The sequence below is a fragment of the Triturus cristatus genome, chromosome 7 (genome assembly GCF_964204655.1).
Source record: "Triturus cristatus chromosome 7, aTriCri1.1, whole genome shotgun sequence".
Taxonomy (NCBI): domain Eukaryota; kingdom Metazoa; phylum Chordata; class Amphibia; order Caudata; family Salamandridae; genus Triturus; species Triturus cristatus.
Genome location: NC_140590.1, coordinates 725668766 through 725685541, shown reverse-complemented (window position 1 = coordinate 725685541; position 16776 = coordinate 725668766). Strand labels below are relative to the sequence as shown.

Here is a 16776-nt window from a genome sequence, read left to right as displayed (position 1 = left end):
GCGCTGAATCCCGAAGTCCCATTTTATACAATTTGAAAGGAGTATGGTAGACCTGGTGTAAAAATTTCAGATGTATGATTCTTAAATTGCCATTGGGCGAAAGAGTTCCCGTCAGACTGCAGATTTGTACGCAGTCTTTCTCCGTTAGAGGGGTTTCTAATGCGGAGTTCCACCGCTCCAGACCCCTATCCACCCCTCTTATTGCTTCCTCCTGTATCAATTTGTACAGTTTTGTGATCAGTTTCTTCTTCGTGGGAGTTACTAGCAACAACTGCAGAGAGAGGAGGGTCGGTGGTTCAGCCGGGAACCCCGGATAGTGATTTTGTAAGGCGCGCCTAAGGCGATGTGTAGTGTAGATAAATAATGGCGTGGGGTTACTGATAAACTCTAGTTCAGTAGCTAGCGTGCATCTGCCCTCGGAGTATACGACGCGCATATGCGTTATACCTACTTCTTTAAACGCCCTAATGGGGCCTGTCTCCTGCATTACAGACAACGCTGCATGTCCGGCTAGCGGCAGCGCGGGTGCATAGATAGGGAGCTTTCCCGCCACACGCCCGATCGCTTGCCACACACCCACCGTCGCATCAACTGTATTGATCTCCCGCTTAGGTGTACCTCTGTTGACATGAGTGAGTATTCCCGACAGCGGTATGGGATGTGCATCCCCGTCCTCCACCGCCAAATGCGGGGTAAAGTCATGTGGGCGAAACCAATATTAAACGTATTGAGCCTGCGCACATAAGTAATAAATGTATAGATCGGGTGCACTGAATCCCCCCCTGGCGTATGGAAGCGTCAATGTAGCCTAGCTAATTCTCACCTGTTTCCCTCCCCACACTCATTTTAACATTTGTGTCCTAACCGCATCAAAAAAATGCCTAGTCAGAGGAATTGGAATGTTACAAAAAACGAGGGAGAACTACCATTTTCAGCACCCCCTATGTGCCAAAGATAGAGGGAGATGCACCCACCCCTCCACCTGTTCCTCTAAATGATGCAACGCTTTACCGTAATTTTCCTTGATAACTACCTCAGGATCCCGATGCACCCAGATCCCTAAGTGTTTGACTGGATCAGTTGTCCAGATCATCAAAAAATATTCTAAGGGGGGGGGGGGGGGCGTGTGCATAATGTTAATGAGATTATCACCGATTTGTCCCAGTTGATCGTGAGTCCCGAAAAAAGTCCAAACCGAATGTACTCTCGCAGCACTTGCAAAAGGTGGGTCTGCGGGTCCCGTATAAAAAGGACCATGTCGTCTGCGTACATGGAGATCCCAACCGGTCGCTGATTAAAATTAAGTGCTGACTGTCTGTGTCGCTGACGAAGAATACAGGCAAGCGGCTCGAGCACAAGAGCGAACAGTAGAGGCGATAATGGGCAACCCTGCCTTGTACCCCGATTTATACACAAAGGGTCCGAAGTGAGGCCACCAACTCTAACTCTCGCCGATGTGTCTGAATAAAGTATTTGCAGCCAGCTTATAAAAACATTAGGAAGACCCATTCTCCGCAGTATATAAAACATATATCCCCATTCAATGGAATCAAAGGCCTTAGCAGCATCAAGTATAACCGCAGCAGCTTGAAGATCAGGATTTAAAATATGATACATGATGAATATCGTGCGGAGGTTATTGGACGTGGAACGCCCCGGAACAAAGCCGGCCTGGTCAGGCAGTACTATGACCGGGAGCAGTGGTTGCAGTCTAGTGGCCAATATTTTCGCCAATATTTTCGCGTCTAAGTTTATCAACGATAGAGGCCGATACGATTCGCACATTGCCGGGTCTTTATCTTTTTATAGAAGTGTGATAATAAGCGCTTGCCGAAGCGAAGGCGGTAGTCTCCCTGATTCATGAACCTCCGCATACATCTCTAGAAGATACGGGGCAAGGATATCCATGTAGTGTTTGTAGAATTCCGACGTAAGCCCGTCTGGACCAGGGGCCTTGTTATTAGGTAGAGATTTGATGGCCTCTTTAATGTCCGACTCCTCTATGGGCCGTCCAAGGTATTCACGGTGACCATCCGCCAACCACACACACGCGATCCCCTCCAGATATTCAGTCAACGCCGATTCATCACAGGTGTCCCTAGAGGTATAGAGTTCCCCATAGAAGGTTCTAAACTGTTCCACTATATCTCGCGGCTGATAATGTTCCTCCCCATTTGCATCCACTATCTTGTGAATAGGATCGTAAGGAGTTCTAAACTGAATAGTTTCGGCCAGCCCCTTGTCCGAAAGCATGCGCGGCAAGTTGTAAACCTGTGTGACCCAGCTGCTAGCTTCGTCATTCAGTAGCCAGTAGTCTAATCTGGACCAGCTGTGATGTGCCGGCGTCACATGTGTACCTATTCTGTCAGCAGCGTTCCGCAGCCTCCACACGTCTACCAAGCCCATTTCCACCATAGCATTACGCACACATTGCGCAACTTTGATAGTACTCGCCCCGTGGGGATTGGACTTGTCTAGAATCGGATCAAGATGCGTGTTAAAATCACCCCCCCATAATGTCGCCATATCCGGCCACATTCGGAGCACTCCCAACAGTTGTATGTACAGCTGTGGCTCATCTATTACTGGACCATAGAAAGTAATGAGCGTAATCAATGTGTTTCCCAACTTGCCCTGCACTAGAGCCCAACGGCCTTCGCTATCGGTCTTTGTCCGTAGGGGGTGGAATGATATGCCTTTCTTTATCAGAATGAGAACCCCCCTGGTGCATGTAGAAAATGAAGACGCTAGCCGGTATCCCGCCCACCTTCGTGCAATATTAGCCTCTCTTTGCGTGGATAAGTGCGTTTCCTGCAACAATGCAATATGCATTTTATGCCTATCTGGGTACGCTAATACTTGTCTAACCTTTCTCGGAGTGTTGAGCCCACGGACATTCCATGTTATACAGTTGTACCTTTCACTCAATACCCCTGCTGTCCCGTCTATAACTGCACAGAATTTCTGATATTAATAAGCATCCCACCCGCACTGGTGAATCTGTGTCCGCGTTCTCTGCATCCAAACTTACAACAACCCCAAAAAGGTCCATTGCCTTCCCCCTCCCACTTTGGCAACCCCAATGCGCCAAAGACAAACCCTGTTATAACTACCCCATCCAACAACACATTTTCCATCCCCAAAACAAGGTGGGGTATTCCCTTGGGGGAGACCGTAGTGATGCAATACTCTCTCCCTTCCTAGAGGGAGAGGGCCGCCTCCAAATTATACTGCCGCTGGTGCACCCTCCCGATCCCATTTATAACATATGCTTCTGATCTCCATGCAGGCACCCGGGCTCCCCACCTGCTCGTCACTTAACATCAGCAAACTGGATCTACAGACCCCACTCCTGTGCCGTATCACATAGTGTACTCCAGTTATCACCCCTTCAATACCTCCCTATGCAGCCCCAGCGACAGCCAATCATTCGTTTGTAACCACCCCTTGCGAATAATCTCTTTACACATTATCTGAAACAGTGCCCTTGTCTCTTGCAACCTAATGCTTAATGAACAAATGGGAGTATTCTTTTCACGTGGGTCGCACTCCGCTGGTCTTTAGCAAGTAGCCCCATAGGATTCTGGATGATAGAGTAGCAGCGGCGAGTACACCTATGCTACAAAGTGTAATAATAAATGCCATCCCTGGACACGTGTTTCGAGGTAGTTGCCTCTCGTCAGCAGGGAGCAGGACTGTGTGGGGGGTGCCGTAGACTGCCAAAAAATATGAGGTTTAAGTACCTTTCGTGGCGGCGCGCGGGTGCGGACTCCAGGCTCGTCAGCCAATCGCTCAGGGAGCTTCAAACATTCTTTTCACGTGGGTCGCACTCCGCTGGTCTTTAGCAAGTAGCCCCATAGGATTCTGGATGATAGAGTAGCAGCGGCGAGTACACCTATGCTACAAAGTGTAATAATAAATGCCATCCCTGGACACGTGTTTCGAGGTAGTTGCCTCTCGTCAGCAGGGAGCAGGACTGTGTGGGGGGTGCCGTAGACTGCCAAAAAATATGAGGTTTAAGTACCTTTCGTGGCGGCGCGCGGGTGCGGACTCCAGGCTCGTCAGCCAATCGCTCAGGGAGCTTCAAACATTCTTTTCACGTGGGTCGCACTCCGCTGGTCTTTAGCAAGTAGCCCCATAGGATTCTGGATGATAGAGTAGCAGCGGCGAGTACACCTATGCTACAAAGTGTAATAATAAATGCCATCCCTGGACACGTGTTTCGAGGTAGTTGCCTCTCGTCAGCAGGGAGCAGGACTGTGTGGGGGGTGCCGTAGACTGCCAAAAAATATGAGGTTTAAGTACCTTTCGTGGCGGCGCGCGGGTGCGGACTCCAGGCTCGTCAGCCAATCGCTCAGGGAGCTTCAAACATTCTTTTCACGTGGGTCGCACTCCGCTGGTCTTTAGCAAGTAGCCCCATAAGATTCTGGATGATAGAGTAGCAGCGGCGAGTACACCTATGCTACAAAGTGTAATAATAAATGCCATCCCTGGACACGTGTTTCGAGGTAGTTGCCTCTCGTCAGCAGGGAGCAGGACTGTGTGGGGGGTGCCGTAGACTGCCCAAAAATATGAGGTTTAAGTACCTTTCGTGGCGGCGCGCGGGTGCGGACTCCAGGCTCGTCAGCCAATCGCTCAGGGAGCTTCAAACATTCTTTTCACGTGGGTCGCACTCCGCTGGTCTTTAGCAAGTAGCCCCATAGGATTCTGGATGATAGAGTAGCAGCGGCGAGTACACCTATGCTACAAAGTGTAATAATAAATGCCATCCCTGGACACGTGTTTCGAGGTAGTTGCCTCTCGTCAGCAGGGAGCAGGACTGTGTGGGGGGTGCCGTAGACTGCCAAAAAATATGAGGTTTAAGTACCTTTCATGGCGGCGCGCGGGTGCGGACTCCAGGCTCGTCAGCCAATCGCTCAGGGAGCTTCAAACATTCTTTTCACGTGGGTCGCACTCCGCTGGTCTTTAGCAAGTAGCCCCATAGGATTCTGGATGATAGAGTAGCAGCGGCGAGTACACCTATGCTACAAAGTGTAATAATAAATGCCATCCCTGGACACGTGTTTCGAGGTAGTTGCCTCTCGTCAGCAGGGAGCAGGACTGTGTGGGGGGTGCCGTAGACTGCCCAAAAATATGAGGTTTAAGTACCTTTCGTGGCGGCGAGCGGGTGCGGACTCCAGGCTCGTCAGCCAATCGCTCAGGGAGCTTCAAACATTCTTTTCACGTGGGTCGCACTCCGCTGGTCTTTAGCAAGTAGCCCCATAGGATTCTGGATGATAGAGTAGCAGCGGCGTGTACACCTATGCTACAAAGTGTAATAATAAATGCCATCCCTGGACACGTGTTTCGAGGTAGTTGCCTCTCGTCAGCAGGGAGCAGGACTGTGTGGGGGGTGCCGTAGACTGCCAAAAAATATGAGGTTTAAGTACCTTTCGTGGCGGCGCGCGGGTGCGGACTCCAGGCTCGTCAGCCAATCGCTCAGGGAGCTTCAAACATTCTTTTCACGTGGGTCGCACTCCGCTGGTCTTTAGCAAGTAGCCCCATAGGATTCTGGATGATAGAGTAGCAGCGGCGAGTACACCTATGCTACAAAGTGTAATAATAAATGCCATCCCTGGACACGTGTTTCGAGGTAGTTGCCTCTCGTCAGCAGGGAGCAGGACTGTGTGGGGGGTGCCGTAGACTGCCAAAAAATATGAGGTTTAAGTACCTTTCGTGGCGGTGCGCGGGTGCGGACTCCAGGCTCGTCAGCCAATCGCTCAGGGAGCTTCAAACATTCTTTTCACGTGGGTCGCACTCCGCTGGTCTTTAGCAAGTAGCCCCATAGGATTCTGGATGATAGAGTAGCAGCGGCGAGTACACCTATGCTACAAAGTGTAATAATAAATGCCATCCCTTGACACGTGTTTCGAGGTAGTTGCCTCTCGTCAGCAGGGAGCAGGACTGTGTGGGGGGTGCCGTAGACTGCCAAAAAATATGAGGTTTAAGTACCTTTCGTGGCGGCGCGCCGGTGCGGACTCCAGGCTCGTCAGCCAATCGCTCAGGGAGCTTCAAACATTCTTTTCACGTGGGTCGCACTCCGCTGGTCTTTAGCAAGTAGCCCCATAGGATTCTGGATGATAGAGTAGCAGCGGCGAGTACACCTATGCTACAAAGTGTAATAATAAATGCCAGCCCTGGACACGTGTTTCGAGGTAGTTGCCTCTCGTCAGCAGGGAGCAGGACTGTGTGGGGGGTGCCGTAGACTGCCAAAAAATATGAGGTTTAAGTACCTTTCGTGGCGGCGCGCGGGTGCGGACTCCAGGCTCGTCAGCCAATCGCTCAGGGAGCTTCAAACATTCTTTTCACGTGGGTCGCACTCCGCTGGTCTTTAGCAAGTAGCCCCATAGGATTCTGGATGATAGAGTAGCAGCGGCGAGTACACCTATGCTACAAAGTGTAATAATAAATGCCATCCCTGGACACGTGTTTCGAGGTAGTTGCCTCTCGTCAGCAGGGAGCAGGACTGTGTGGGGGGTGCCGTAGACTGCCAAAAAATATGAGGTTTAAGTACCTTTCGTGGCGGCGCGCGGGTGCGGACTCCAGGCTCGTCAGCCAATCGCTCAGGGAGCTTCAAACATTCTTTTCACGTGGGTCGCACTCCGCTGGTCTTTAGCAAGTAGCCCCATAGGATTCTGGATGATAGAGTAGCAGCGGCGAGTACACCTATGCTACAAAGTGTAATAATAAATGCCATCCCTGGACACGTGTTTCGAGGTAGTTGCCTCTCATCAGCAGGGAGCAGGACTGTGTGGGGGGTGCCGTAGACTGCCAAACAATATGAGGTTTAAGTACCTTTCGTGGCGGCGCGCGGGTGCGGACTCCAGGCTCGTCAGCCAATCGCTCAGGGAGCTTCAAACATTCTTTTCACGTGGGTCGCACTCCGCTGGTCTTTAGCAAGTAGCCCCATAGGATTCTGGATGATAGAGTAGCAGCGGCGAGTACACCTATGCTACAAAGTGTAATAATAAATGCCATCCCTGGACACGTGTTTCGAGGTAGTTGCCTCTCGTCAGCAGGGAGCAGGACTGTGTGGGGGGTGCCGTAGATGCCAAAAAATATGAGGTTTAAGTACCTTTCGTGGCGGCGCGCGGGTGCGGACTCCAGGCTCGTCAGCCAATCGCTCAGGGAGCTTCAAACATTCTTTTCACGTGGGTCGCACTCCGCTGGTCTTTAGCAAGTAGCCCCATAGGATTCTGGATGATAGAGTAGCAGCGGCGAGTACACCTATGCTACAAAGTGTAATAATAAATGCCATCCCTGGACACGTGTTTCGAGGTAGTTGCCTCTCGTCAGCAGGGAGCAGGACTGTGTGGGGGGTGCCGTAGACTGCCAAAAAATATGAGGTTTAAGTACCTTTCGTGGTATGCAACACATACTTTTTTACACACACTGTGGCATAGGCGTACTCGCCGTCGCCACTACATTGACCACACTTCCTTGGGGCAACTTGCTGGTGTGACGAGCAGTGTGCGGCCAATTGAACTTAATATATTACGGCTCCCTTGAGCCACCGGGCTGACGAGTCCTGGATCAGCACCTGCGCGCCATGAGAGGTACTCTACCTGTTTTTAATTTTTGGCAGTCCACGCGGCACCCCTTTACACTTACCTGCTCCCTGCTGACGAGAGGCAACTACCTCGAAACACGTGTCCAGGGATGGCTAATGCAACACATACTTTTTTACACACACTGTGGCATAGGCGTACTCGCCGTCGCCACTACATTGACCACACTTCCTTGGGGCAACTTGCTGGTGTGACGAGCAGTGTGCGGCCAATTGAACTTAATATATTACGGCTCCCTTGAGCCACCGGGCTGACGAGTCCTGGATCAGCACCTGCGCGCCATGAGAGTTACTCTACCTGTTTTTAATTTTTGGCAGTCCACGCGGCACCCCTTTACACTTACCTGCTCCCTGCTGACGAGAGGCAACTACCTCGAAACACGTGTCCAGGGATGGCTAATGCAACACATACTTTTTTTACACACACTGTGGCATAGGCGTACTCGCCGTCGCCACTACATTGACCACACTTCCTTGGGGCAACTTGCTGGTGTGACGAGCAGTGTGCGGCCAATTGAACTTAACAAATGGGAGTACTCCAGCTCGCAGCGAGTAAACCTGGTAGTGTTCATACCTTCATCATTCTGCAATCCAGAATATCAGGGAAGAAAAAAATAACTAGCAGAGCACATAATTCAACAATATTACTCTACATCAGAGGTATGTCCCGATGCTTGTTTCTGGCGCCACAGAGTCCGCACATAATCCATAGCTAGTTTTGGGTTACTAAAGATCTTCATCGCGCTTTCTTCTCCAATTCGCAACCGCGCAGGGTACAACATAGCATACGGCACTTGGTCTTGCAGCAGCAGTTTCTTTACACCGTTAAACTCTTTTCTCGCGGCTTGGACCGAAGCTGTAAAGTCTGGATAGAACAAAAGTTTGTTTCCTTGATAGTGTACTTTTCCTTTTTGGTGGGCCACACGCAGCACCGTGTCACTATCCCTAAAATTGAGAAGCCGCGTGATAATGGGTCGCGGCGGAGCCCCCGAGGGCGGTCGCGCCGCCAGAGATCTGTGCGCGCGTTCCACCACCAGCATGTTGGATAGGGTTTCCGGCCCACATACGTTCTTCAGCAGCTTTTCGACATATTCGTCTAGTCGCCCCACATTTGTTGATTCCGGCAAGCCTAAAATGCGTATGTTACGCCTCGAGCGCGCTTCAATATCCTCATTCTTATCTTTAATGAGCGCCAGTATTTTTTCCATGTCTGTAGTTTTAGCAGCCACATGTTGTACGCCATCCTCCGCATCCGAAATCCTCTGCTCCGCTGCCTCCATCCGCGAAACCTGCCCATCCAATTTAGCTGATATGCTATCCATGCGGCCATTTAGCGCCTCAATTTTACCGTCTATAGATTGTAAGCTTGTCTGAATGGCCGCCAATGTCTTCTCCAACCCTGTAGGGGTCTGCTCAGACGCCTCCATTTCCGAGTCTGAAGGTGCATTCTGCGCCACTTTGCTAGACTTGCGTGACTCAAAGTTTAGGCGAGGCTGGTGCTTATCAGGCTTCCCCATGTTGGAACTGTGAACTAGCAAACTTTGTCCTCCGCTACTGGTATTTTAGATATGTTGTGCAGTCTGGTAATTCACACGGCGACTACAGGCTTACGGAGCCGAGGACCGGGCCTGCAGCTCCTTTCCCAGAAGCAGTCTGCTATCACAGCAAGTTCCCAGTCTATCCGCAGGGGCAGAGAACAAATCCACCACGCACCCTGGACTCCCAATTATGAGCAGTCAGCTGCCAGATAGTGTGCGCTCTTCTACGTGATTATCTCTGCCAGAGATGCCCATTCAATAATGTTGAAGTCAGTGTCCACCCATGTGCTTCACGGCCATCTACCCTCCTGCTGTGGAGTTCTTTGGTGGCACGTGGGGGTAGGGGAGGCCTAGGGGCATGGGATAAATAAGGACACGACAGCATGGGGTTACTGTGTGGGCCGAAGACCCCGAGCGGTCTCGCGCCCCTTTATTTATACCGTCGGGCGTGCCCGCCCTCCGGGTGCGTGGATGCGTGAACGGCGTGATGGAACGGGCCGGGTGGCTCCGTTACCACATCTGCCAGCGAACTCTGTGCGGCACCTCCAGCAGCCCCAGGCAGTCACGGCAGATCAGACCTCCGAGACACCGTTGTTTAAGGAGCACCTGGCCCCCTACATGTATCACGCCGCCAAAAGCACCTGGTCGTTCATAAGGAGCAGAGTTCGATGAGGCCACCAGCGCCCAAAACCAGCGACAGCCGGCTCCGGCACCCTGCAAGGCCCCGAAGACGCGACGCAGCGCCCAGGCCCAGATATACAAAAACACTACATTTGGGGGAAGCCTGATCACTTACAGTTTTCTGCCCTTCGCCGCAAAGGTACCTGCAGTCGGGCTCTTGCAAGGATTCTCCCCTAAACTCTGGCGATCTTCCACCTTGCGGCCCAGGGCGCCCTCCCAAGCCGGGTCCTCGATTGCGATTCGTCCCCAGCGGTGGAGCAAGTCACGGCCGCCAACTCCCGCACTCAAAGTCACTCTCCAGCGCCGCGACGGCAAAGGGACTATATATTCCTCATTACCTCTACGGAGGTCTCGTAGCACCCCGATGGCCCCCAGCCGCAGACTACTCAGCGCAGCAGTTATCCTCCGCTCCACGCCGCCCTCCTCCGCCGTTTGCCGCCATGCTCTCTGCACCTCGGCCTCAGAGATCGGCTAGGATCGAAGTAGTGGGGCTGCTGCGTCCAACAGGTGACCGAAGTGATCCCCGGGTGTGCTCAGGTTCTTCCGCCGTGTCGGGCTCACAGGAGGGCTCCAGCAGCGCAGGATATGTCGAAGGATTATTGAGCGCGACCGGCGGAGCCACACTACAGCGCGGCCATTTCACCTCGCGCCAGACCACGCCCCCCCATATAAGCATTTATTTATGCTATAGATATGTACCTATATATGTGTATTGCTTTGTATAAACATTAACCCTGGGCGTAGTTTGCGAAGTAGCGCTACGCGTAGCTACGCGAAGTGCACTTCGCATTACGCGAGCTACGTGTAGCTTCGCAAACTGCGTAGTGCACTGTGCAAGATGCTGTTCGCACAGATTGCGCAGTGCCGGATGCTTGTCCGCACTGTGCAATCAGTGCAAACTGCATCTTGCCCAGTGCAAGCGGTCATTTTCTGCCGCTCGAGTAGATTTCTACTCGAGCGGCAGCTTTCTCAACGCGGACTGGTAGTTTCTCATCGCGAGTGGTCACGAGCATACGTGACCACTCGCAATGAGAAACCTGACCTCCCCGCGTTGAGAAGCTCGCCGGGAGGTTTATTTCCATGCTCGCGATCGGCAACTTGATGTTGCTGATCGCAAACGAGGAAAAAGTCTCGCCGGTATGTCATTTTTCTTGCTCGCGGTCGCCAACTTGATGTTGAGGACTGCGAGCAAGCAAAAAAGTGACCGCTGCACTATGCTATGCTGCGTGCGTTTGCACTGTGCTACGTGCAATTCGCGTAGAGCGAAGTAGCGAAAACTTCGCAACCTACGCGAGCGTAGCGTAGTGCTTTGCCCAGGCTTAATAAACATATAGAATAAATATGTTTAAAAAAATTAATAAATACAAAAATTAAATAAATAAAGTACAAGACCTGAAAACCAGAATTATCAAATGCATCTTTAATTTACTTATACTTACTTCCTTTATGCATCTATATACCTTCCATGTACTTGGATATATATATTTATTACTTTCCTCAAAATAAAAAAATAAAAACCATATTCAATGCACTACCCTATTTCTCACCCTATACCTCTATCAATATCTTTAATCTAGATATACTTACTTCCTTTATGCATCTATAAACTTTCCATGTACTAATGGATGTATATATTTATTACTTTCTTCTAATTCAGCATATCCAATGCAGAGCTCGTGCAGCCTATTACTCCCAGGAGTTTAAACTTAGCCCCAATCCTGCAAAGCTGATTTTTAAAGTCCTTAAAGATCTGACGTCTAAAAGAGCTTCAGCAGTTGAGGTATGCTCTGCATCTCACTGTGAGAAACTAGCCAATTTTTTCCTGGATAAGGTGCATACCATCTATTTCTCCTTTCCTAATACTTCCCCTTTGTGTGAAGGATTGAAATCTCCTGCCATCCCCAGTGGGGCCCTACTCACTCTCTCGGAAATCTCTGAGGGTGAGTTTAATAGGTTGGCAGTCAAAGTTAAATCTGGGTCCCCTGCAGACCCGCTCAGACCCACGCAGTTCAGAGAGTCGGCTGCCCTTTGTTTCCCCCCTGTGCGCCAACTCATCAATCTTTCACTGTGCTCAGGGATGGTGCCTTCTAAGTGGAAACAAGCTTATGTTACCCCTATTCTGAAAAAACCCGCCTTGGACCCCCTTAAATTGGAGAATTATCGTCCTACCTCTCTCCTCCCTTGGGTTGCCAAGGTTGCGGAGGCGCATGTTAATGGAATTCTAACTCAACATCTTCAGACCACTAACATATTAGATCCATCACAGAAAGGCTTTCGAGCGGGTCACAGTATTGAGACTGCTCTTCTTGCGATGACGGAACATCTTCGCACCGTGCTGGATTCCGGTCAAACTGCGGCACTGGTGTTACTTGACCTCAGTGCCGCGTTTGACACGGTCTCACATGGGATACTTTTGCAGCGTCTGGGTGAGGCAGGTATCTCTGGTTCGGCACTTGATTGTTTTCGCTCCTTTCTAGCTGGTCGGTCGTTTAGGGTTGCCACACCCCCTTTTGAATCCAAACACTATTCCATTGAGCAAGGAGTTCCTCAGGGGTCGGCTCTCAGCCCCACGTTGTTTAATCTGTATGTGCGGCCGTTGGCTGCGGTTGCCAAGCAGTGGGGCCTGACTATGGTTTCCTATGCGGACGACACGCAGTTGGAGGTCGCACTAAATGGGGATTCCGACTCTGAGGCCTCTAGATTCAGGGAGGGCTTAGCTGCGGTGGCAGGCTGGATGACGGCCAATTATCTACAACTTAATGCTAAAAAGACGGAAGTTCTTATCGTTGGGAAACAATGCAGTCTTTGGGGTGATCAGTGGCGGCCCCCTGAGTTGGGCCCAGCCCCCATTCCGGTCCCTGAGGTCAAAAACCTGGGTGTCTGGCTTGACTCTGCCCTTAGCTTCTGCGGTCACACCAAAAAAGTGGCGGCCGCTTGCTTCGGGGTCCTGCGGGGAATGAGGCCAACCCTGAAGTTTTTTGATTCCCCCACTAGGCAGTTGATCATCCAGGCTACTATAGTCTCTCGGCTCGACTACGCGAGCTCGCTTTTGGTGGGAGCCAATCAGGCGGAAGTTATCCAGCTGCAGCGAGTTCAGAATACGGCGGCCAGAGCCTTGGTGGGTCTGCCTAGATTCTGCTCCGTGAGGGAAACTATCTTGAAACTTCACTGGCTGCCCATGGCTCAAAGGATTGAGTTTAAGATTCTTTGTCTCTCCTTTAAGATCCTTAAGCTATCCAACCCCCCGATTCTGGAGCACCTTCTCACTCCTTATGGCCCTCCTCGCTGTCTGAGGTCACTAGGCCAAAATCTGGCAGTAGTTCCCATTTCAAACGTTGCAGAGCGGGAGGGCGCTCCTTCCGCGTTTTGGCGGCTAGGCTTTGGAACACATTACCTGCTCATATTCGTGCCCTTGAGGATCTGCTTTTGTTTAGGAGGGCCATTAAAACTTATCTTTTTCCCTCTGGTTCTAAGGTTATTGCTTAGGTCATTTGTTTTCCCTGCTTCTCTTTTCCTCTGTTAGCCTTCCTGTTCTTTGTATGCCTCTTCCTGCCTGTCAGAGCGCCGGGACGCCCCTTTGCTGGGGCAGCTGTTGCGCTGTACAAGAACGCATAACATAACATAACATTACCCTATTTCTCACCCTATACCTTACGCAATAAATCTTCAACCTCAACTCTCTGACTCATCTCTAACCTCGTTCTACTACTCTTTCCAATGCACTATCCTATTTCTCACCCTATACCTCTGTCAATATATCCTCTACATCCACTCTCTCATTCTTCTCAAACCACATACCACTACTATGATCTCCAAAATAGCGTTTCTAGACTCTCCCCTACTCTACCCCTCCTTGCACCATCTTACACCTCTCTAACTATACTGCTCCCCAAAAACAAGCCTTTCTAAACTCTTCCCTCTGAATCTTCCCCTCCACATCCTTTTTTACTCATCCCAAGCCTCCCACTACTGCTATGACCGCCCAAAAAAAAGTCTCAATCCTTCACTCTTCTATCCCTCTACTATCCTTTTAAATCACAAAATAAACAGACTAACATGTCCACTTCTCAAATTTCATATTTCGCTATACTAATTCACCACTAATCCTTTAGGGGTTCCAGAGTAGCATGCTACTCGCCGAAAAAAGTGCTTCAACACCTCATTAGGGGTAGCAAGCACTATATAAATGCAAACCTTTTTTCCCTCTTCTCTCCCTCTACTATCCTTCTCAATCCAAATAACTGACTAATATCTACCACTCAAATTACTTTCATATTTCACTATACTAATTCACCACTAATCCTTTATGGGTTCTGGAGTAGCGTGCTACTCGCCAAGATAGTGCTTCAACACCCCATTAGGGGTAACAAGTGCTCTATAAATGCAAAACATTTTCCCTCTTCTGACACTCCGCTATCCTTCTGAATACAAATAACTGACTAACCTATCCACCACTCAAATTACTTTCACATTTCACTATACTAATTCAACACTAATCCTTTATGGGTTCCGGAGTAGTGTGATACTCCCTGAAAAAGCGCTTCGACATCTCGTCAGGGGTAGTAAGCGCTATATAAATGCAATTACAATACAATACAATACCTAGTTGCTGGTAAACCCCACTTTTGTTCCACCAGATTTCTGTCTCTGGGTCTATTGTTCATAAAGAGACTGCCCTAAACTGGATGATAGTGTTAAATGTAGGAGCTCTCTAAGATTACCATAGTGCACTCCCCATCACACCCAGTCCGCAGAGCTCAAGATAAGTGTGGCTGAAGGCTTTCACTATCTAGAGGATGCCCAAACTGGATAGGGTTGGCCCTGAGAACGTTTACCCCATTGGTTAGTGTGTGCCTAGGAGTAAGTCCCATCCTCTAGCTCATGGCAGGCGTAAATATGATATTCAAAGAGCCTACTTCAGAACACACTTTGGATCTACAAAGAACATAAGACCAGACCTGATGTCTTCAACCTGCGAGGAGCCTTGAAGGACTGGACCTGCTCCCTCTTGTACCCAGGACAAAGACGTGGGCTCCAAGGGTCATAATGCTGACTTTCTATTCAAGCTAGAAGGACACAACAAGTTACAATATTCCTTTCCTGCAACTGCCCAGCTAACCAGTGGCAACTGGACCTGGTTAGGACCCTTCTACTGGCCTCTCCCTTAAAAGCTGTGAGTCTCTAAGTGTGTCCCCTAAGGTCCTGGGGGTTAGACGTGTACACCTGTGGTGGATTGGGACATAAAGGATTATGTCAGAAGGTAAAATCTATGACCAGGACGAACCTGATTGGTGTAATCGACCCATGCTCCATCACAGCCAGCCTCAAATTGCACCTAGGTCCCAATCTATTGCAACCTTTGACCATCATTGCCACTTTGTGCTTCTTGGTGCTATTCTTACTTAAAACCTAAACAATTCATATCTGCAGTTCCCCTTAATTTATTTCATTTAGGTCTTTTTGTTTATTTTACTCTATTTTTCAAATTCGGTTTGGGATTTTTATTGTTTTGCGTTTTGACTTTATTACTGTTTTGGTACTGCATAAATACTTTACACATTGCCCTAAGTTAAGCCTGTCTGTTCTGTGGCACAGATACCAGGGTGCTGAGCTGAAGTCAATATAATGACTTCGTGGGCTCACCCTGACAAAGGTTGTGATTATTCCTTGACATGTGTGGTCACCCACCCCAAATAATAATCCCATTTCATACAGATATCATCTCACAGTCTTTACTTTATATGTATGTTATCTCATGTTGGTTATCAACTGAAAGCAGGTAAATGTGTCTGGTGTAAGATGTCCTGTCACAATAGTTATATAATGAGAGGAACAGTGTCCCTGATAGTTTAACACATCCAGCCACACTATCCATTGCAAAGCATGCATGTGATTTCTTGTCATCCCACACTGGGTTCACGTTGCTACGATCCGCAAGTTATTTCTCTTATATTGTGTTATCATCTCATGGTGGTTAATGTATACTTAGATATGTAATATCTTTGCTTATGTCTTCAGTCGATGGTCCGATGGTTTGTCCACTGTACTTTTTCTTCCTTTATTACAACTCTGTGGACTAACTGCCTAAAGTTAATATTAACCATAATAACTGAAGCATTGATTAACCCTGGCTGTAGTTTGCTTAGTAGCGCTACGCGTAGCTATGCGAAGTGCACTTCGCACTACAGTGCGGCAGGGAAATGCTGTTCGCACTGATTGCACAATGCCGGATGCTTGTCCGCACTGTGCAATCATTTCAAATGGCATCTTGCACAGTGCTAGCGATCGTTTTCTGCTGCTCGAGTAGATTTGTACTCGAGCGACAGCTTTCTCAACGTGGACTGGTAGTTTCTCATCGCGAGCGGTCACGAGCATACGCGACCACTCGCAATGAGAAACCTGGCCTCCCCGCGTTGAGAATCTCGCCAGGAGGTTTATTTTCCACGCTCGCGATCGGCAACTTGATGTTGCTGATCGCAAACGAGGAAAAAGTCTCGCCGGGATGTTGATTTTGCTCGCTCGCAGTCGCCAACTTGACGTAGAGGACCGCAAGCAAGCAAAAAATGCCCGCTACACGTTTTTGCACTGTGCTACGTGCAATTCGCGTAGAGCGTAGTAGCGCAAACTACGCACCCTCCGCGAGCGTAGCGTAGTACTAAGCCCAGGGATAGCATTGATAAGGGATGAATTTTGCCCCCTTTCAAAATCAGTTTGGCTTGGGCTTTAGTTTCCTCCTGCAACTTTTATTGTGGAAGTGCCATATTATTCAATAATTGATAGTCATACCTGTAAAGAAATGCCATGAAATGTTCCACCTTTATGGATATAGTTTTCTAATTGATTTAATATTTTCTTGATGGCATTCAGTCTATTTCCTTCATAATTACATGCAGCCGTGCACAGGAAGTCTGCTTTATTCCTTTGCAGTGTATGCTGAGGTTAAAAGCATGA

The 16776-nt window shown here is 49.4% G+C and overlaps 1 protein-coding gene across 1 annotated transcript in view; it reads left to right on the top strand.

Moving 5' to 3' along the window:
* The window catches only part of GAA (alpha glucosidase), a 467310-nt gene that overhangs the window by 446211 nt on the left and 4323 nt on the right, over window positions 1–16776 (top strand). The window lies entirely within an intron of this gene.